This window comes from Giraffa tippelskirchi, chromosome 2 (assembly GCF_054371585.1).
Source record: "Giraffa tippelskirchi isolate mGirTip1 chromosome 2, T2T-mGirTip1v1.2.pri, whole genome shotgun sequence".
NCBI classification, from domain to species: domain Eukaryota; kingdom Metazoa; phylum Chordata; class Mammalia; order Artiodactyla; family Giraffidae; genus Giraffa; species Giraffa tippelskirchi.
This window is the reverse complement of record NC_137276.1, coordinates 44534615-44558978: the sequence shown is the minus strand read 5'-3', so window position 1 is coordinate 44558978 and position 24364 is coordinate 44534615. Positions and strand designations below refer to the sequence as shown.

General features: G+C 36.0%; 1 long non-coding RNA gene across 1 annotated transcript in view; it reads left to right on the top strand.

Moving 5' to 3' along the window:
• The window catches only part of LOC145539672 (uncharacterized), an 870498-nt gene extending 848371 nt beyond the window's left edge, over nt 1-22127 (top strand). The window contains exon 5 of the long non-coding RNA XR_014077894.1: nt 21712-22127. This is a non-coding gene — a long non-coding RNA (uncharacterized LOC145539672). The remainder of the gene's footprint in view (nt 1-21711) is intronic.
• Nucleotides 22128-24364: the final 2237 nt, after the last annotated feature.

Genomic DNA, 24364 nt, shown 5'->3' with positions numbered 1-24364 from the left:
TCTTTTTTTTATTTTGGCTGTGACGAGCAAGCGACTTGTGGGATCTCAGTTCCCCGACCAGGGATTGAACTCAGGCTGTGGCAGTGAAAGCGCTGAATCCTAACCACTAGGCCACCAGGGAAGCCCTAGAATATCACTCTTATACCAGATTTTTAAAAGTTTATAAAGAACTAGCAATTTGTGGTAATTTTAACCTAAAGATGCAGATGACACCACCCTTATGGCAGAAAGTGAAGAACTAGAGAGACTCTTGATGAAAGTAAAAGAGGAGAGTGAAAAAATTGGCTTAAAGCTCAACATTCAGAAAACTAAAATCATGGCATCTGGTCCCATCACTTCATGGGAAATAGATGGGGAAACAGTGGAAACAGTGGCAGACTTTATTTTTTTGGGCTCCATCACTGCTGATGGTGATTGCAGCCATGAAACTAAAAGATGCTTACTCCTTGGAAGGAAGGTTATGACCAACCTAGATAGCATATTTAAAAGCAGAGGCATTACTTTGCCAACAAAGGTCCGTCTAGTCAAGGCTATGGTTTTTCCAGTGGTCATGTACGGATGTGAGAGTTGGACGGTGAAGAAAGCTGAGTGCCGCAGAATTGATGCTTTTGAACTGTGGTGTTGGAGAAGACTCGTGAGAGTCCCTTGGACTGCAAGGAGATCCAACCAGTCCATCCTAAAGGAGATCTGTCCTGGGTGTTCATTGGAAGGACTGATGTTGAAGCTGAAACTCCAATACTTTGGCCACCTTATGCGAAGATTGACTCTTTGGAAAAGACCCTGATACTGTGAAGGATTGGGGGCAGGAGGAGAAGGGGACAACAGAGGATGAGATGGTTGGATGGCATCACCTACTCGATGGATATGGGTTTGGGTAAACTCCGGGAGTTGGTGATGGACAGGGAGGCCTGGCCTGCTGCAGTTCATGGGGTCGCAAAGAGTCGGACACGACTGAGCGACTGAACTGAACTGAACTGAACTGAACTAACCTAAAGAATTTAACCCAGAGTCTATCTTAATGAAGTTTGATGACCAGTATTGTCTAAAACCATAGTTTTAGTCTTGTCTAAAACTATACGTTACTCTACCTGCCACTTTGATTGTCTGTGAAGATCACATAATAAAGTTCAAGTACAACAATTTAGGGAAGTGAGCCAATACTCCGTAGTGCTGAGGTCACCTTTCTCTGCTCAGGGAAAAAGAGAGAGCATTTTATTTTCTGAATCTGGAGAGTAACAGTTTATTGTTTCTTGCTTTTCAGAGAGCTTTTACATACTCTATAACATTGAATCCTTTAAATAGCTCAGTAGGAAAGAAAGACAAATACTGTTCTTAAATCGTGGTTAAAAAAGTAATCTGAAGGCACAGAGATTAAGTGACTTACTAAAATCAAATAAGTAGCTGAAATAATAACGCAACTCAAGTAATATTTGAATCCATGCCTCTGTTTTTTTAATTTACACCAACAAACATCCTTTGGTGTTAGATGTATCTGTGTAATGTGTAATCTGTATATTTAATAGACATGGATAAAATATTTATATGTGAGTGACCAACCCCTTATGTAAAAGTATCTCTACTGTTAATATTAGTCATCATATGACTGCTGAATTAAAAACAAGGAATTATAAGTGTATTTATATGATGGAGTTTTAAAGATACTTTTTTTCTCTATTCAGATATCTCTGTTGCTAATTTATTTGAATCCAAATAACGGGCTTATTTTGATACACATTACTGAGTTTCACTCTGTTCCTCATGTTCAGACTATGCACCATCCTTTATGTATTTCAACTGTGTACGCCATTGATTATAAGGGATGATAGCCAGGAGTATCTGAATGAACGCAAATCCCTCCTGACTGCTGATAAGTCAGCAGGACCACACTTTCCTGTCAGTTAGCTACATAACATTTCATTGTTTACAAATCCTAAAGATACACTGGCATTAATTTTTAGAAGCATAGAAAACACCAAAGAATATAATAGAATTGGCCAGGTCAATGTTCAGGGATTTATATACCCCATAAAGAAAAGCAAAACAAATTTGCGTGACACATAGAAAAGACTGTTTTATTCTTCGAAGTATTTAAAATGGCCTTAGCTATATTCAGCTTCTGTAATGATTTCTAGTGCTTATACATACTCCTGGCAATACAGATGTAGCTTGCAAAACAAGTTAGAAGTAATAGAAAAGTTCTTTAATTTCCATTACATTGGATAAAATATTTTGAATAATAGTTTCAATATAAAACGAGCTTTTTCTAGCCATTTTATTAATTATAGATTTTGAATGAGGCTCCTGAGAATCACTGATACTAGATTTATTTTTAATCGTACTAACTATAAACATGATATCCTTTTTAAAATATTGGGAATGACTTTTAAGCAGAAAGTTTTATATATAGCTGAAAGTTACCACTTTTTAAAAGCTTTTCTTAAAATGAGGGGAAATAATGGTATTGAATAGTTTTGAATGGTTATTCTTTTTTTAATTGAGAATTAGCCTCTTTCAACTATTTAGATTGGAAAAAAATGTAAATATTGTAACTAAAAGTACCTTCTTGAGATAATATGGAAAACCCTAGAAAATAATTTATGAGTCCAGTTTAGACTGAAAATTTCTGGATAGCAGTTGGTCTAAATCATTTAACACATTTTGCCCAAGTTTCTTATAACATAAGAGTGTTGGTCTAGACTTATTTTTAAGTTTCATACTAGATGTGATATATTACGTTACAAATTTCCAGGCTCTTTGTTCTGGAGACCCTTGAGTATTTGAAAATATCAGGATATTATTGTCAGTTATATGTTTAGCAGGTGCCATCTGTTTCTGCATATTTTATAAGCAATTTTAAAAGCACACCTGTTTGAACAACAGCAAAATATGCTGGAAAAATCATGGACTTAGAATAACACAAACCTAATTATGAATCCTGGCCCTCCTACCAAGTAGTTGAATAGATCAGGCAAATTTGAAAAACCTTTAGCCTGTTTTAATTCTTCAGCATGGTGGAAATAATAATTCTCATCTGGCAAAATTGTAAAGAATTACTGAGCTACTGTATTTGGTGCTTATAACTGTAATACTTGCTACTAATTCTGAATGATACTTTGAAAACATATATCTAATATAAATTTAATGTATTTTAATACTATTAATATTCATGACTTTCAAAAGTACTCAGTGTATAGAGAATGTGTGTCCACTAAACCTTATTAAATCTCTTGGCCTTTCTCTTCAATGTGCTTTAAACTCATATTTGTTTATTATAGAGACACATTTTTCCCACTATTGTCATCATGTGTATAACTGGTATTACTTAACAAATATGAGCTAGATATAACTACAATCAATAAAATTGAGAAATTACTAAATTTTTATTGCTGGTGATCATGTCAGAGTTAGGAAGAACATTTTGAATTTTAGGTATCAATGAATTTGCAGCTGACAATTCTTAAAAAGTCTTTTGCTCTGTAAACTGACAAAATTTACATATACATTTTTATCTGTGAAACAAATATCTCTGAAGATTTTTACCGAAAAATTGCATTGTCTATTTGCACCTTATTCTGAGTACAAAAATATTCAATCTACATTAAGTGCAGAAAAATGTGTATCATTTATTTAAAATAACATAGTTGTTCAGTCGCTTAGTCATGTCTGACTATTTGCAACCCCATGGACTGCAGTATGCCAGGTTTCCCTGTCCTTCACCCTTTCCCAGGTTTGATCAAACTCATCTCCATTGAGTTGGTGATTCCATCCAACCATCTCATCCTCTGTCGTCCCTTTCTCCTCCTGACTTCAATCTTTCCCAGAAACAGGGTCTTTTTCAATGAGTCTGCTCATCACATCAGATGGCCAAAGTATTGGAGCTTCAGCTTCAACATCAGTCCTTCCAATGAATATTCAGTGTTGACTTCCTTTAAGATCGACTGGTTTGATCTCCATGGTGCCCAAGGGATTCTCTAGAGTCTTCTACAACACCATGGTTTGAATGCATCAATTCTTTGGCCCTCAGCCTTTTTTATTGTCCAGCTCTCACATCCGTACATGACTATTGCTAGATGGACTTTGGTCAACAAAGTAATGTCTCTGCTTTTTAATACACTGCCTAGGTTTGCCATAGCTTTTCTTCCAAGGAGCAGGCATCTTTTAATTTCATGGCTTCAGTCACCATTTGCAGTGATTTTGGAGCCCTTGAAAATAATATATGTCCCTGTTTTCATTGTTTCCCTGTCTATTTGCCTTGAAGTGATAGGACCAGATGACATGTTCTTCATTTTTTGAATGTTGAGTTTTAAGCCAGCTTTTTCACTCTCTTCTTTCACCTTCATCAAGAGGCTCTTTAATTCCTCTTGGCTTTCTGCCATTAGTGTGGTGTCATCTGCATATCTGAGGTTATTGATAATTCTCTGATCAAGTTTGATTCCAACTTGTTTTCATCTAGCCAGGCACTTCACTTGATGTACTATTCATATGAGTTAAATAAGCAGGGTAACAATATACAGCCTTGACATACTCCTTTCTCAATTTGAAACTGGTCCATTGTTCCATGTCCATTTCTAACTGTTGCTTCTTGACCTGCATATGGATTTTGTAGGAGGCAGATAAGGTGGTCTGGTATTCCCATCTCTTTAAAAGTTTTCCATAGTTTGTTGTGATTCACACAGTCAAAGGCTTTAGCATAGTCATTGAAGTAGATGTTTTTCTGGAATTGTCTTGCTTTTTCTATGATCCAATATATGTTGGCAATTTGATTTCTGGTTCTTCTGCCTTTTCTAAACCCAGCATGTACATTTGAAAGTTCTCAGTTCGTGTACTATTGAAGCCTAGCTTGATGAATTTTGCACATTACTTTCCTAGCATGTGAAATGCATGCAATTGTGCGGTAGTTGAATATATTTTTGGCATTGCCTTGCTTTGGGATTGGAATGAAAACTGATCTTTTTCAGTCCTGTGGCCACTGCTTATTTTTCCAAATTTGCTGGTATATTGAATGCACCACTTTAACAGCATCATCTTTTAGGATTTGAAATAGCTCAGCTGGAATTCCATTATCTCCAGTAGTTTTGTTCATAGTGCTGCTTCCTAAGGCCAACTTGTCTTCACACTCTAGGATGTGTGGCTCTAGTTGAGTGACCCCACCATTAATAACACAAAACTTGAATTTTATCACCATTAGGTGACTCATAGGTGAGTCTGGCTCTAAGTGAGTGATCACACCATAAAATATCATTAGAAATATGATAATGCATACAAAACATTGTTTGATTATCTGTTAAAGTGTTTTCAAAGAAATTTAAATTATAAAAACATTAAAATTTGAAGGTGGATTAGATGACACAGTGAAGTAAATTTTTATTTGATTCATCACAGTAGAAATTGACTGTTAGCACTCTTACTACCAAATCTTTGACCTACTTGGCATGTATTAATTGAGGATACTGTTTTCTTTTATTGCTTTACTAAAATGTTTAAAGAAGAAAAAACTACAGCTATGGTGATTATTTACCCTACCTTTCACTTTTTTTTTTTTTTAATCCTGTGGATGAGTTAAGAATTTCACATTAACAATATAAACTATCTCTCTCAAATTCACTAATTGACCCATCTCAAAATTTACCACATTTACCAGTGCTTCCCAGTTTACTCTAAACTCATTTTGAATAAAATCATTTTTTAAAAAGTGAAAATGAATAATTGTGAAAAGAAATATGATTAAATTGACTGGGGAGAACAGTAACCTTAATTTTCCCAACTCTATTTTAAATTACTCTCAAATAAAGAAGATTGAAAAAAGGAAGGAAGGAAGGTCGAAAGGGATGTATGGAAGTCATTGCATCTATCTGGGTAATAGAATCCTTGACATTGAGGTAACAATATTAATATTTGTTACTGAATGCAGCTAACACTCCCTGCTTCCCAATGCACACACATAAGCTCTCTCTAACGTATGAGGAAACTGAGATCAGCGAAATTTTAAAAAGATGTTCAAAGTCATTAGTCTTATGTAATGATAGTGATAAACCCAGATCTGTTATCCCAGAGCCATGTTCTCAACTGTACAGTGCAAGCTGGGTAGTAGTCATTTACTCAAGAAAAACAAAAACCCAAGTGAATGTCTACATTTTAACTTCAAACTCTGCTGCCAAACATTTGACTTTTCAATTACATTGATCTTTGTGACCTTTGCTTAAAGGTACAATAAAATTGAGTAATAAGCAAAAGTACTTGGATGGAAGTAACTGGCTGATTTCTGTTTATATCTAAGAAGAATGTATGAAGTTAATTTGAAGAGCTTCCAATAAAGTGTACCATTAAAGTGAGTAAATGGACCTCTATATTTTTAAAAAGGAACTGAGATGCTGTAATATTAAAATATTTCAAATATAAATTATCTACTTGTAATCAGGCCAAAGATTAGCTAGAATTTTGGATTCTTCTAATATGTTCCTCAGTGGTAATGGGCTGAATGCTTATCATCATTCAAGATCTATAAAACAGTTTATTTAAAACCAACTACTTTATAATGTATTACTTCTTAGTTCTGAAAGTAACAGTTTCTAAAAGTTGTCATCATTATTAAATATATGTTTATATTGCCACAAATGTAATACTTTTAGTTTAAATGTCTTGTATAAAACATTGTTACTGAAGCACATTTGCATATGGAAGAAAGGTTTTGGTAATTAGAAGGTTGTTTTTTATTGGCACAACTAACTAGTCCTTACTTCATGGAGCACTGTCAAGTATGTTATATTAACTCCATGATCTCAGTCAAGGTACTCTTCCAGATATAAGCAAAATACTCCATGTAATTAATGTTTTTCAACTCTGTTCTCAAAAATTTCAAACACAGAAAATTATAGTATTTTTAACAGCACATGGTGAAAAATGTTTGTGGTTGTTTATGCCAGATGTGTGTTGTAGAATGTTTCAAGGCCTTACCAAGTCCTATTTAGTATCTTCTGAATGGTATCAAGGTCCACTTGAAACCCATTTACAGCACACCTTAGAATCAAGGAAACAAATTATTCTGTTTTGTCTTTACTACACTTTTTTTTTTTTGCCGTTGTTTTTTACTTTATTTTTTCAAAATTCTATTTGCCTTGAAGCTAGATACCAAAAACACCCTAGGAACACATGGAGTTTGGATCATGATCCTTATGTATTTTACTGTTAAATTTTCTTTCAAGTATCTGTTAAACACTATTTGCCACATACTGTGCAAGGTGTTGGGAAGACACTGAGGGAAAACAACAACAACAAAAGAACCTTGCTCTTACTAAATATTGCATTCACAGTGGAGTGGGGTGATGACCAGACAGTAATACAAAAATAAAAACTAACCATCTGGACAAGAGTTATATGACAGTAGGAAGTGTTTTGCCATTCATTATCATGAAAAGAACAGTGTATTCTATTTTCTTGAATAGATAAAGGTAATTTCTTTTTTGTGTGTGTGTCCTAATAATCTAGAGTGGTTTATCTGAACTGAAGAACAGTAGACAATTCAATTATTTCCAAAAGAGTTTAACCATTGCGGAATTTTATTTTTAAAAATGGCATAGGTTTCTTTGTAGAAAACAGTTGATCCTGTAGTATTAGAATCAATGCAAATTCCTCATTTTCTTAGTGGCTGCATTTGGAAATTTTATGACCAGAATATTACCATATGCCATTTCCTTTTGACTGGCAGTGGGCTCTGTGCCATATTGAATTGTTTGAAGATTTTCTGGAAAAGCATCTCATGTCTGACATAATTAACTAAAATCCTTTAATTTTAAAACTTGTGATTATACTTCATTGCCAGAAACATTTCAGTCTACTTAGGGCTAAGAACCCCTAGGAACAATAATCTAAATAGGACCATTTAATCAATTCTTATGGAAAACAAGATTGATTGCTTACTTCACTCACTTATTCATTCTATAATTCTTTAGGTGCCTAAAATGTGATTGACCCTTCACAAAACCTTGTATAGGCAAGTATCCAGAAAGCGTTAGCCTTGTAGGTCGGAAACAACTCTCCTTGGAAATACCTCCTTTCAAGGTTGACCTCTGGCTGACATTTGGAAATGTGGATTTACCGAGGTTTTCTATCATTACTGCCTATGGCTCCTGCTACATAAATTATTTGTACAAAAAACCATGAATTTGGCTAAGTACCTGCTTCCTTTCTCAGAGTGTGGGATTTTCACACATGCTAGGAGCTTCTCTAATGCACAACACTTTATACTGTTGTCACACCTCACTGCTGGAGGAATTACCTGTATCTTTGTGATTCTAAAGGGAAAGGGCTTCTGAAGCTGACACCTAGTTTCCTCTGGACTTTGTCCCATGTGACCTTTCTTCTTTACTGATTTTATTTTGTATCCTTCTACTGTAATAAGTTGTAGCTGTGAATATGTCTATATGCTGAGTTCTGTGAGTACTTCTAGTGAATCATTAAACCTAAGCGTAATCTTGGGTACCCCTGACTCAACTCAGGGAGATAAATATATACATGTACGTGTGTGTGTGTCTGTGTACACATTGGGATCTAAGATTATAATTTTATTTGTATATGAGATAAATTTGTACATGAAAGACTATTAGATCAGTGGTTTTCAACCAACGGTGATTTTGCCCAAAGGGGTCTGTCTAGCAATGTTTGGAGATAGTTTTGGTTGTCATAGGGCAAGAGGAGTCATCCAGTGGGTAGTGAGAGATCAGGGATGCTATTGAACATTCTATAATGCATAGGACATCCCACACTATAGTGAATTATCTGGCCCCAAAGATCAACAGTTCTATGCTTAAGAAATCCTATACAAGGATAAAAGATTATATTAAATGAAATATAACATCAAAACAAAGAATGTAGAAAATAAATATTAAGGCAGAATGTCCCAAAGGAGAAATGATTTAATCTGAATTGAAGTTGCTACTAAAACTCTTTAGAATACTTACAAAACTCATGGAAACTAAGACTCATATATCTCTCCAATAGTTTCTATATCTACATCATCCCTAGTGTTGAATGAACAGATTGTTTGTAATACAGAATATTGGTTTCAAAAAGAACAGCATCAGAATTTCTTTCTTGCAAGATGTGTACAACTCCACTACTTTAAATGTAGAATATGTAAATATTATGCATATATCCTATTATTACTACCAGGAAATGGATTTAGAACAGAGAATTTCAGATATCTATTATCTCTGCTGAGATTCTGGCAGTGGTTCTATAAATTGTACTCCTAGTATTAACATGAAATGGGCAATAAAAAGATCACTTTATATTGGTCTTTCTTAAAATAAATCTTACATTCTGTAGAAATAACAATACAAGTGATAATGGCAGCCCTTTGGGTTAAACTTCACATGTGTCCACAAACTGAGATTATTCTCAGTATATCAATTTGGTTAGTTTAGAGAAATAAGAAAGTAAGGTAAGGCTTTCGGTACTTCCAGTTCAGTTAAGAACTTGATCTTCATTGTTAAGCTAAATAGACAGATGACAGGCAAATCTTAAGTAAATAGGGATAGGAAGCCAAAGGTCAGCCATGTTTATTCTCAATTAACTGTTCATATATAATAGATATGAGCATTTAGGTATAGATATATATTTTCACCATATGAGCAAAACGAAATTGTACCCAATTAACCTTGGGAACCATTCACGGTGGAGAAGGCAATGGCAACCCACTCCAGTACTTTTGCCTGGAAAATCCTGTGGATGGAGGAGCCTGGTAGGCTGCAGTCTATGGGGTCGCTAACAGTTGGACATGACTGAGTGACTTCACTTTCACTTTTCACTTGGATGCATTGGAGAAGGAAATGGCAACCCACTCCAGTGTTCTTGCCTGGAGAATCCGAGGGACGGGGGAGCCTGGTGGGCTGCCGTCTGTGGGGTCACACAGAGTCGGCCACGACTGAAGCGACTTAGCAGCAGCAGCAGCAGTGCTAGTTCACAGTGAATTAGGCATCTTGGAATCAGATGGATCTGAAGTCAAATTCCAATGATCCAACTTACTGATTGTGTGACTTGAAGTAACTTGTTTGACTTTATTGAATCTTCATTATATCTTGAATCTTAATTTGGAAAAGTGTGGTGCGATTATGAGGGCATGATGGGAGCTAAAAGGAAGTGCTTAATTTTCTATTTAGCTGTCGTTCTTGTGTTGACTTTTTCCTCCCAAATGATGCATTGGAATGAAGGAAAGTATAGAATATATGTAACACTCCTGGCAAACTGAGTTAGACCATTAATCTTTGTGGATACATGGAAGGTGAGGATGTATCAAGGATGTATTATACCATGACATGAGGGTAATAGTAGCTGACAGGCCTTCCCTGGTGGTTCAGTGATAAAGAATCTGCCTGCCAGTGCAGGCAATATAGGTTTGATCCCTGGGTCGAGAAGATCCCCTGGAGAAGGAAATGGCAAACCATTTCAGTATTCTAGCCTAGGGAATCATATAAACAGAGGAACCTGGTGGGTTACAGTCCATGGGTTTGCGAAAGAGTCTAAGAGAACTTAGCAACTAAACAACAGTAGCTGACAAAGATAGAAATGTGTGGTCGCCTCAGTCACTCTGGTAGGTAGATTCCTCACCTAAAATAAGTGATGTGTTTTAATAGTCAAAAATAGGATGGAGATACTTGTTTCTGGAATCACTGTTTTCAGAAGTTAAAAGCAGCACAGTCCTTTCCATAGCTGGAAACTGAGGACTTCATGAAATATGCCTAAATTGTTTTCTTTCATGTGATATAAAGCTAACTAGTTTAAGGTATGAGGGTAAAGTGCTGAAAGTCCAGTTTGGAGCCCAAAATGTAAAAGAATATGGAACTTGATAGCTGGGGCATGTTTTGAAAATGTTTAGTGACTTAATAGAAGGGTTTTAAGAGGAGGATTTAGTACATGTGGAGCTGTTTTACCTCACTGTTCAGAGGAAAGGATATTCTGACAACTATTTCAATCAGTTATATTCCTTTTACCTAAAAAAATCCCTTGATAGACTACCACAACTTCAAGAAAACATTCCATAAAAGTAACTTCTTATCTATAATGTCTGGTCCACTCAACAGTATTGTAACTAGTGATTACGATCTCCAGACATGTGCTGCTTGCGTGCATGCTCAGTCGCTTCAGTCATGTCCAACTCTTTGCTACTCTATGGATGATAGCCCATCAGGCTCCTCTGTCCATGGGATTCTCAAGGCAAGAATACTGGAGTGGGTTACCACACCTTCCTCCAGGTGATCTTCCAGACCTAGGGGTTGAATCTGGGTCTCCAGCATTGCAGGCAGATTTCCTACAATTTGAGCCAGCAGAGAAGTCCAGTGAAGTGAAGTAGCCAATATTTTTCATGAAATCAGAATCAGAATTTTGTCACAAACCAGTATAGAGTATTTCTTGACTTCCGTGGCTCCCTCACACTTTTCACAAAAAAAATCGAACCCGAGTCTCCTGAATTGTAGGCATATTCTTTAACTGCTGAATCACCTGAGAAGCCCTCCAGACATGTGGAAACTTAAAGAAAAGTGCTGGCCCATATTTGCAACCACTTGGAGCTTCCCTGATTAATTTTACATTATGGTTTTATATTCTGTTTTATATACTAGCTAGTTTTTAAATCACTGAGTTCTGCTCACAACCCCCATTTTTAAAAAAAAAAAACACAAACAGTCCTGTATTAACTGATAAAAAAATAAGTTTCTAAACCTGCCAAGAGCATGGAAATCCCATGAAATAATAGCACCATGTAGAATGAAGCCAGAAACGTCTTCTGAATCTTACTGATTTCAAGTTGAATGCCAGATTCGCTCAGTTGTGAAAGCAAAGCATCCATCCAGCTTGTGTCAATAGACACTTGTCTACTTAGAGAACTTGTTTACCCTTATGAGGTATATTACATACTTGTTGATTCTTTTTATTTACTCTGTGCAATGCTTCTGATCAGATCACTTTCTTTTTTTATGCTTTTTTCACAATGTATATATAAAAGGATTTGGTTTTTGTTTCATCATTCTTTGAATAGAATTTCCTATGGTTAAAGGCAATCAGCAATCTGTTTCATCTAAGCTCCAATCACATGCAATTTATAAAATCTTAGAAGAACACAGGCAGGTACTAAGTAGTAATCAACTTACTTTTGAAAAGACAATTTGACTTTTTATTATCTGCCACACTCATAAGCCCAATGAGTTGATTTAAATCATTGAGGCATGATTGCTTTTGAAAGACTTGATTTCCCCCCTTCTCCTGAAGTATCTATCAACAAAATGAAAACAAAAGTTTATTCAAAAATTAACATAATTTCATGTCACAAAGGAAATTTTACTTGTAGAAGTTAGTGATCAAATTAAAAACAACTTTGTTAGGAATAGGGGTCTTTGCAAGTTGTTGGAAATATTCACAGAACAAACATTTGTAAGCAAACACAAACGTTTTTACTGAAGTATGGGATTATTCATTTCCTGTCCCTCATTAGAAGTAGATGTCTGTTTACCTCAAGTGTTGCTTACTTGCCACCAGTTTACTGCCCAGAACTTTATTTGTTATAATGTATCATTAGAACAATCATTACTGAGATAGGAGATAGATATTTTTGGAATCATTTATATTTTATTTAAGACATAAAGTCTGACTTTGAATTTTTAAAATTTAAGAATTTTTATAATTACCTTTTATCACCTCTCTATTATCTTTTTCTTTTCCTTTTTTTAATCTCATAGTATACAGATTTCTGGAACATTCTAGTTTCCTATTCAAGTGTTTAACAAATTATAAGAAAAGATAATTTATGATTTTTGCACACTAAATCAAATTTGTTGAACTTTGATAGTTTATGTTCACTGCATCTAGGTTTTTCCCTCAAAAATTGTGTTTTTCTTATGCATATGTTCTTGTGTACTAGTTATGTATTTCTGTTTAACATATTATCCCAAATCTTAGTTATTAAACATCAACCATTTATTATCTCACAGTTTCTTTAGATCAGAAATCCAGGAAATGCTTAAACTAAGACCTCTGGCTGTAAATACCTCACAAAGCTACTCTCAGAGTCTCCTTGAGGCTTTAGTCATCCCAAGGGTCCATGACAGAGTGAGTGGATCCTCTTCCACTGTCACTCAAGTGATTCTTGGCACAATTCAGTTCATCCAAGCCTATTTGAAGGAGGAGCTCAATTCCTTAATGGCTATTGGCCAGAAGCTTCCACCACTATCCTGTCACATGAATCTTCTTTATTTAGCAGAGTGCAACATGAAAATTGGCTTCAACAGAGGAAACAAGTAAGAGAGAAAGAAAGGATGAACAAGAAAAAAGTCACAGTCTTTTATTATCTAACTTTGTTGTTGGTGGTGTTCAGTCCTTCATCCTGTCTGACTCTATGCGACCTCATGGACTGCAACAGGCCAGGCTTCCCTGTCCTTCACTATCTGCCAGAGTTACTAAAACTCTGGCTCATGTCCTTTGAGTCAGTGATGCCATCCAACCATCTCATCCTTGGTAGCCCCCTTCTTCTCATGCCCTCAATCTTACCCAGCATCAGGGTCATATCCAATGAGTAGGCTGTTTGCATCAGGTGGCCAAATACTGGAGCTTCAGTATCAGTCCTTCCAATCAATATTCAAGGTTGTTTCCTTTAGGATTGACTGGTTTGATCTCCTTGCTGTCCAAAGGACTCTCAAGAGTCTTTTCCAACACCACAGTTCAAAAGTGTCAATTACTTGGCACTCGGCCATCTTGACAGTCCAACACTCATATCTATACATTACTACTGAAAAAAAACATCACTTTGACTATATGGACCTTTGTCAGCAAAGTGATGTCTCTTCTTTTTAACACACTATCTAGGTTTGTCATAGCTTTCCTTCCCAGGAACAAGTGTCTTTTAATTTTATGGCTGCAGTCACCATCCACAGTGATTTGGAGCCCAGGAAAATAAAGTCTGTCACTGTTTCCATTGTTTCCCCAACTCTTTGCCATGTGAAGTGATGGGACCAGATGCCATGATCTTAGTTTCTTGAATATTGAGTTTGAAGCCAGCTTTTTCACTCTCTTGTTTCACTTTCATCAAGAGACTCTTTCGTTCCTCTTTGCTTTCTGCCATAAGGGTAGTGTCATCTGCATATCAGAGATTATTGATATTTCTCCCAGCAATCTTGATTCTAGTTTGTGCTTCATCCAGACCAGCATTTTACATGATGTACCCTGCATATAAGTTAAATAAGCAGGGTCACAATATACAGCCCTCACGTACTCCTTTCCAAATTTCGAACCAACCTAGCTTGAAGGATTTTGAACAGCATCGTCTTTGAGGATTAGAAATAGCTCAGCTGGAATTCCATCACCTCCACTAGCTTTGTTCATAGTAATGCTTCCTAAGGGAAGCTATTAATCTCCAGTATGATTAATCTCAAACCAACTATCAAGGTGAGAGATAGGACATGAAATCAGGAGGAAGAGGTCATTGAAAGAGATTTCAGAGACTGCCTACCACAATGTATGTGTGTTTTAGAAAATGGAAATTGCTTCTCTTAAAGCAATTTGAGTTTACTTTCTTTGCTTCTTCTATACACCAAATATTTTAGAACCCAACATATGAGGATAAAGACAAATTTTAGCATATACTTTGTCACCTGTAATAATTAGGAGCAATATTTAGGAGTACAGCATAAAGTATATTATGTTAAACATGCTCCTTTTGCCCATATATTATCTTGGAAAGAATATATTCATCTCTTTCTCCTTTTTCTCTGAAGTACTAGTGATTTATAATGACTAAATTAAAGGATACTTAGAAGCCAAATTAAGGATTATTCTTTGGGGTATTTGTATAAGCTTATTAAAATGTGACTAAATGGTCCTGTGTGCATTTTCATAATTTTAAACTTTTTTTTTCCCCTATTGTGTTATCTTTTTGTATTTATGTGAACCAAATGTGGCTTTTGAAATAGAATCTTTTGGATAAAATACAAATCAATAGTATCTTGCTAGTACAAAAAAAGTCATATAGCAACATGTAGGCAAGAGGGTTTGATTGCAAGACAATCTCTAGATAGATTAAAGTCTTTTGAAGGTAGTATACCTTTTCCTCATATATCCAGCACACATGTCTCAGGTTTCGGTACCTGAAATCACATGTTCCTCCAATGCCTGAATAAATAAACTGATCCCAATATTACTTCATTTTATGTAGGAATTTAGCCATTTACCAAGTAAGTGTCTAGAGATTTCCAGGGACATGTATCTTTTCTTGCTTTAACTTTCCTCTTCTATTTACCATCTGTTCCAGGTCAGAATATCTAACCACTTTTCTGCAAGTTACTCATTTATGAGTTTTGTCACATCCAAGTAGATCTTTTCTAAACACTTAACTGAGTTGTGGACACTTATCCACCCTTTCTGCAAAAACAGTGAGAAGTAAGGCAAGTTTGTCCCTTTTAACAAAATGATGCTGAAGATATATGATAGTGATGAAAATTATGACACAAAGACATTTAAAATTTAGTATGCAATATGGCTGTTGTCAAAGAGTATAAAACCATAATTTCTATAGTTTTTTTTTTTTTTTAACTAGGTAATGTATAATCTGTGAAAGTGGTAGACTTCTTACCTAAGCCCAGGCTGCCACCCTAAAACAGGAACTAGTGTAACACTCTACTTTGAAAATGCCCTTGGACATGTATCCCTTATATTGAAAGCAGGCCTTAAATACAGGTCTTTGAGGAAATAAAATGTTTAGACATCACCTAAACATAAGGCCAGCCTCCATAACTTAATAGAGAAATCTACAGCAGACATTTATAATCTCTTCAGGAGAAAAACCTGTGTTCCAGGACCATGGGTGAATATCCTGTTCCTGTGTTCCTCAACATGGCAAGGTCTTCAACATTCAATGCTTAGTATATTAGAATATTTTTCAAGTCTATCTTGAGTAGCACCATTATTCCATTTAAGTAGAGACTTCCAGTTTATCATCTAATGAGTGGCAACAACTAGGCTTGCATGCATCTTATCTTTATGTTCTTGATTTCAAGAACATAGTCACCTTCTGAAAAGTAACACACACATGCACACATTCAGGTAATCTAAGGATAAGCAATGTTAAACAAGTATTCAATATTCTAGGTTCATCATTTGGAAAGTAGCCTGCACAGGCAACTTCTTTCATGATCATAAAGAGAAATACAGTCATAAAGGTAAACTGTTAGAATCTTAATTGTTTTCTATAAAGATCCAATGACTTTACAAAACATAATTTTAAAAATTTAAAATGATTATTTGCAATAATTTTAAATGGTCACAGATATCCTGATATATACATTCAGATGTATTATTACAAGTTATGATGAAAAGGAAAGATTTATTTAGAATCCATCACCTTAAATCTATCTCACCCTCTGTGTTAGACACATTAATGGGTCCCCAAAGATGTTAATGTCCTAATTACCCAAATCTGTAAATATGTTGAGGTATATGACAACTGGAAATTGAGGTTATTAATAAGATGACATTGAAATGGGGAAATTATCCTGGATTGTCAAGGCAGGCCCGATGTAATCACAAGTGTCCTTTAAAGTGGAAAAAGAGGCAGAAGTCAGTGCCAGAGAAGCACATACTGAAAAACTGGTCACTGCTGGTTTTCATGATAAAGAGGCGCCAAAAGCCAAGGAAGATTGCCAGCCTCTATAAGGTAAAAAAAACAGGGAATAGTTTTTCCCTTTGTGTCTACAGAAGGAACACAGCTCTGCCAACATTTTTATTTTAGCTCAGAGAAACATGTTAATGTTTTTCATTTCTTACCCCCAAACTAAAAGATAATGTGTGCTGTTTTACACCCTTGGTTTTGTTGCAACTTATTACAGCAGCAGCAACAGGCAACTTATATACCATCCTTCAAATTTCTCTGCTACCAATGATTATACCTCCTCCAGTTTGTAAGTCTCCACTTTCAACTTCTATATGACTTTGATGAGGTGACTCCTCTGTTAATGGAGACATGAATGACCTCATGACATTGTGAAGAGTGTAAAATATTTGGAGAACATTTTTTAATAAATAATACAAAAATATATATAGACCTGTTCATCTCCATTTTTGTTTTTGTTTTTGTTTTTTTTCATCATATTACTTAAAGGCGAATGTCACTTGTCTATAGTAAGTGATATTTTAATTCTGGACCTCTGCACAAAGTGGTGCAGAAATCTAGTCTACGTTAGGTGGGTAGAACTTTTTCACTCAGTCTGACAGTCACAGCATTTGAAAAAAAAAAAAATTAAAATATGTGGTATCATTACCATTCATTTCAGCCAGGTTATTAATTTTACAGATATTATTTTCAGATGTATCTTTTAGAAACTCTTATTTCCATATTCCTGTTTACCTCCTTGCCCAGTGATAATCTATTCTAACACAGCAGCCAAAGTGATCCTTTTAAAAGCCTATGTCAACCCACCTCATTTCTCTGCTCAAAAATCTCAATGATTCCATTTCATTCTGAATAAAAGCCAAAATCCTTAAGTGTCCTATGGGTGCTACATGTCTGATCTCCTCTTAACCGTCTGACATCTTCCTTATAGTTGTCTCTACTTCCATCACTTGGCTCAGGTCACAGAGCCTGTTATTAGCTTGTCCTCAGGACACTTGCATTGTTCTTTCTACCTTGGATGCCCCTCTTTCATTATCCCTGTGGGTGGATCTCTCACCTCAGCTTTTCAGAGGGGCCTACCCTGGACACCCTATTTAATATTTTAACCCAATAGTCTGGCCTCATTAGACACTGTCATTTCTTTTTCTCTATAACTGATTACCTTCTATCATACTATTCACTTATTTATTTTGCTTTGTGATTCCTTACACTAGGATTTAAACAGTAGTGTGGCAGTTTAGAAGTCTTTTTTTCATTACTGTGTCTTGTTAGCAATAAGAAAGATGCCTATCTCATGCTTAGTAATATTTATTAAATTAACTTTTAATTATTTGCCATAAATTCAAGATCTTAAGCATATCAGCTTCAAAGTTTTCAAAAAAACAAACAAACAAAAAACAAAAAAAACCTTAGACGTCATCAAATTCATTCATTTGACTTCTCAGATGTAGTAAATGAGCCCAGAGAGATCACACAGCTATTTTCACCAAAAATAGAATTAGAAAGCTGCCCTGATTTTCTTAATGACTTAACAAAACTGAGTACAAGTCATTTACATAACTTTGTACTTATAGTAGCAACCTGTAACTCCTTCAAATCTTAAACATTTAGAAAAGACCAACCTATTGTGTTCATTGTATTTTATTGTATTCTTAATGCTAGTGTTCACTTCAAATATGACATTCACTCTTATCTTTCAATACACTTTGTTAACAATATTATTTATTCAGTAAGTATTTTTAAGTGTTTGACTGTCTCATATGGAGGCATAGATCAGCAGTGGCTGGCATGGGGACTAGGACTCTGGCTCCAACAGACCTTGGAGTTGCTGCATGTGGCATAAAACTTCTTGGAGGAGGTTGCCATTAACCCCACCATAGAGCCACCAAGCAGATGACCCACAAAGTGGAAAACAATTATATCAAAGAAGTTCTTGTACTGTTGCAAAAGTTCTAGAGCCCACAAAAGATTCCCCAGCCTGGAGATCTGGCAAAGGGACTAGGAAGCTCCAAGGATTTGACTTTGAAGGCCAGTGGGAGTTTACTACAGAACTTCCACAGGACTGGGGAACAGACTCTTAGAGGGCACAGACAAAATCTTGTGCACAACAGGAACGAGGAGAAAGAAGCAGTGACCTCACAAGAGACTGAGCCCAGACTTGCCTGTAAGTGTCCAGGAGTCTCCGGTGGTGGTGTGGGTCAACAGATGCCTGCTGTGGGGTCAGGGGCCCTAAATACAACAGTCCTGAGAGGGATGGTGCTGGCATAACCCCTTTTGAAGGGATAATTACCACCATTACCCCTACCATAGTTTGGCCTCAGGCCGAACTACTGGGAGGGAACACAGCCCCACCCATCAATAGACAATTGGGTTAAAGATTTACTGAGCATGGCCCTGCCTATCAGAAAAAGACCCAGATTCCCCCACAGCCAGTCCCTTCCATCAGGAAGCTTCTACAAACTTCTTATCCATCAGAGGGAAAACAGGATGAAAAACAAAATCACAGAAAACTAAGCAAACTGATCACATGGACCACAGCTTGTCTAACTCAATAAAACTATGAGCCATGCCATTTAGGGCCACCCAAGATGGATGGGTCATGGTGGAGAGTTCTTACAAAACGTGGTCCACTGGAGAAGGGAATGGCAGACCACTTCAGTATTCTTGCGTTGAGAATCCCATGAACTATGAAAAGGCAAAAAGATATGATACTGAAAAATGAACTTCCCAGGTCGGTAGGCGCCCAATATGCTACTGGAGAAGAGTATAGCAATAACTTAGGAAAGAATGAAGAGGCTGGGCTAAAGCAAAAACAACATCCAGTTGTGGATGTGACTGGTGATGGAAGTAAAGTTTGATGCTGTAAAGAACAATATTGCATAGGAATCTGGAATGTTAGGTCCATGAATCAATGTAAATTGGAAGTAGTCAAACAGGAGATGGCAAGAGTGAACATCGACATTTTAGCAATCAGTGAACTAAAATGGATCAGATTGGGTGAATTTAATTCAGACGACCATTATATCTACTACTGTGGCCAAGAATCCCTTAGAAGAAATGGAGTAGTCATCAGAGTTAACAAAAGATTCTGAAATGCAATGCTTGGGTACAATCTCAGAAAGGACACCTCGTGTTCTTGCTGTGCTTTCCTCACCTCCCTTTCAAGGGCTTCAGTGTTACCACTGAAGCCTGTGATGCTTTGGGATCCTCTTAGCACCCATATGTATCCAACTTATTTGCATAGAGTATAGATGTTCCATGGGATAAACATTTGATCAGTGGGAAACAGTAGCTAGCCTGTATTTTTGTCCTCCTAGACAGTTTTTTGACCTCCTGGAAGATAGTTTTTCAAAACAAAGTGTTCCATCACCTGTGATACCAGCAATGAATAGCTCAGTAACAGGCTATAATATTGGCTCTGCTCTTCTCTGCTTCACTCCCCTTTTCCCTCGCTCCTGACTCTCTGGGGCTGCACTCCTAACAAAACTGTGGCACACTAACATTCACTTCAGGCTCCTCTTTTTGGGAAATGTCAGACACTACCTTTAAGGATTCTGTAAGCTAGAAAGAGAAGGTATATTGAGACCTACATCACTACTATAAAGGACCATGTGATATATCTTTGTTGTTGCTGTTGTTCAGTCACTCAGTTGTGTCCAACTCTTTGAGACCCCATGGACTACAGCACACCACGCTTCCCTGTCCTTCACTATCTCCCAGAGTTTTTTCAAAGTCCAAGTCCATTGAATCAGTGATACCACCCAACCATCTAATCCTCTGTCACCCCGTTCTCCTCTTGCCTTCAGTTTTTCCCATCATCAGGGTCTTTTCCAATGAGTCAGCTTTTTGTATCAGATGGCCAGAGGATTGGAGCTTCAGCTTCAGCATCAGCCCTTCCAAGGAGTATTCAGGGTTGATTTCCTTTGGGATGGACTGGTTTGATCTCCTTGCTGTCCAAGGGAGTCTCAAGAGTCTTCTCTAACACCACAGTTCAAAAGTATCAATTCTTCCGTGCTCAGCCTTCTTTATTGTCCAACTCTCACATGATACATGGAACAATGGGCTGACTTGACTGCTGGTAAAACCATCCATACATGACACTGGTAAAAGCATAGCTTTGACTATATGGATATTTGTCAGCAAAGCCATGTCTCTGCTTTTTAATATACTGTCTCGGTTTGTCATAGCTTTTCTTCCAAGGAGCAAGCATCTTCTAATTTCACAGCTGCAGTCGCCATTCACATTGATTCTGGAGCCCAAGAAAATGAAATCTAACACTATTTCCACATTATCCCAATCAATTTACCATGAAGTGAGTTGGACTGTGAAGAAAGCTGAGCGCCAATGAATTGGTTCTTTTGAACTGTGGTGTTGGAGAAGACTCTTAAGAGTCCCTTGGACTGCAAGGCGATCCAACCAGTCCATCCTAAAGGAGATCAGCCCTGGGTGTTCATTGGAAGGACTGATGTTGAAGCTGAAACTCCAATACTTTGGCCACCTCATGTGAAGAGTTGACTCATTGGAAAAGACCCTGATGCTGGGAAGGATTGGGGGCAGGAGGAGAAAGGGACGACAGAGGATGAGATGGCTGGATGGCATCACCGACTCGATGGACATGAGTTTGCGTAAACTCCAGGAGTTGGTGATGGACAGGAAGGCCTGGCGTGCTGTGGTTCATGGGGTCGCAAAGAGTCAGACATGACTGAGCAACTGAACTGAACTGAACTGATGGGACAAGATGCCATGATCTTAGTTTTTTGAATGTTGAGTTTAAGACAGATTTTTCACTCTCCTCTTTCAACTTAATCAAGAGGCTCTATAGTTCTTCTTCACATTGTGCCATTAAAATGATATCATCTGCATCTCAGGTTGTCAATATTTCTCCTGGCAGTCTTGATTCCAGCTTGTGATTCATCCAGCCTGGCATGTCACATGATGCACTGTGCATATCAGTTAAATAAGCAGGGTAATAATATACAGCCTTAACATACTCCTTTCCCAATTTTAAGTTAGTCCATTGTTTCCTGTTCAATTCTAACTGTTGCTTCTTTTCCTTCATACAGGTTTCTCAGAAGGCAGGTGGTGTGGTCTGGTGTTCCTATCTTTTTTAAGAATATTCCACAATTCGTTGTGATCCACACAGTCGAAGGCTTTAGCATAGTCCACAAAGCACTAGATGCTTTTTTTGGAATTCCCTTACTCTTTCTACGATCCAGCCTATGTTGGCAATTTGATCTCTGGTTCCTCTTCCTTTTCTAAATTCAGCTTGTACATCTGGAAGTTCTCAATTCATGTACTGTTGAAACCCAGCTTGAAGGATTTTAAGCATCATCTTGCTGGCATCTGAAATGAATGCAATTGTACGGTGATTTGAACATTCTTTGGCATTGCATTTCTTTGGTATTGAAATGAAAACTGACCATTACCATTCCTGATATATCTTACTAAGCACATTAAAGAGTATGCAAGTTCAGAGAAATGGGAGCTCTTTTTTCATGTAGAAGGATGTTTGTTAAGAAAGTAAAATCCATTAGGTATTAAACTATTCACTACTTTTGCTAGAAAGAGAATGATGAGTGTAACACAATATATAACGCTGGTGATGGTCATAGCATATCCAGCATGTGAGATGTGAGTGCACAAGTTAAAAGCAGTTAATTCTGATTACATTTCTCAATGCAGAAAGGTGTGTTTGTGTGAACATGTATGCATGTGTATGTGTGCATGTGTGAAATATACTGGGTGTATGTGCATGTGTGAAATAAGTTGAAATCATCTTCCAAAATCTACTATCTAGAGAAAATTCTAATGGATATCTATCATTTGAAATTTTAGGCTGATAAAGCAAACAAAGTTACAACCCTGATTCTGAAATGTGCATTTTATCCTCTACTAAATTAAGCATTACAGCTTTTATCAAGAAGACAAGTGGCCACACTTTAGAGAAATAATTCAGTGATACCATTGCATACAATTACACACTACAGAGCTAAATGCAGTCATCAGGGTGCCAATATCTAGGACTGTTTGTGAATTCTATAGACTTAAAGGAGATAATCTTAAATTGAAACTTGACTTGGACAGTCAAGATCCTGACATTCAGAAAGCATGGTTCTATTTATTTCTGTTACAATATTCAATTGTATATTCAGCACTTCAAGTAGAATTTTTTAAAAAGAAAAGCAAAAATAAGCAAACAACAGCCAATGAGTTAGAAAAGGCCTTTAATGAACTTCAATCAACTTGAGCTGATTGCCATTCTCATCTCTTTTAGTGGTTGACAAAATCAAATTGATTTTAATGACTCTGAGGTCTGATGAATGAATCACTCTGCTTAGAGGTAGAAGTAGATTTTTTAAATTAAATATGCTTGGTAAAAACTATAGGTATTTTCTTAAGAGATAACTACATTGCTGTCTTGATTCTCACCTCTGATTTACATTGCTTTTATAGATCATGGCAGATTCAGATTATTTTCTAATTTTATATTTTGTCTCATCAATGTCTTATTTTTACTTTATTTAATGTCACATTTTTATTTAAATGAATATTACCTCACAGATTTTCTAAAATTTCACTTTGAATTTTAAAGTTTGAATCTAAATTGGAAGAATGAATAATTTGTGGGTAAAAATCTCAGGAGAAATTTCAATCCATGTTATTTAAACTATTTGAATATTCTAATTAAAACAGGCAAGAATCAGAATGGTTGCCCAAAGTAAGGTTTTAAAATGCTACAAGTAGCTACATACATCTATTAACTATGTTTAAAATTATATTGAAGCCCATACATTTTTTCAAAATGAGATCTGGGATTTTTTAACTGCATTTCTTACAACATGCCCCTCTAAACATCCTCCTTGCCAAAGTCTCTCTCTATTAATTGAGAATATTAAGATTAGAAAACTGTTGATGGATGAGAAAGCGTCAAGTTTATAGGCTTCTTGTATGTTGTCGTGAGCAAATTCCATTTCACATTATACCTTTGTGAACAAGATAAGAATAATAGAATATTATAGTTTATTTCATTTATCCAAAATCTATACCTTCTATCCATTGTTTCCAACCTACCCAACATATATATTTCATATTCCTGAAATTTAAATCAATCAAATTATTTAATTTTTTTCTTAGCCTAGCAATGATTCCATAAGACTGTGGATAGGAGAATGTTGATGGCATTTTTAACATTAAATGCATTTTATTTTTCTTTTAGTGTATATCTATTAAATCTTTTCTCATTCATAAAAAAAGATTTTCTTTGATGAGTTCTTCTAAATACTGTATAGTTTTACATTTTATATTTAGGACTAGCATTCATTTAAATTTTGTATAAATGAGAAGTATAGATCAAGGATTTTTTTCATAAGGATGTTCAATATTTCTGGCACAATTTATTGAAAATCAATTATTTGCTATCAGTTCCCTTTAAATTATCTTAAAAAATAAACGTATTTTTTTTTGAGTCTGTTTCCGTTCTATCTATTCTTTTTGGTACCTATCCTTTAGCAACAAAACATTTTTCTGATTATTATAACTTTATACTGTCTTAAAATCAGATATCATGAGGCCTTGAAATATAACTATTTCAAAATGCTTTGGTTATTCTTTTTTCATTTCTATGGGTTCAATTAGGAATGTGTAGAATGTATAGATTAATTTAGGAAGAACTGATGTTAATAAATAGGAGTCTTCCAGACCAGGAACACAATATAT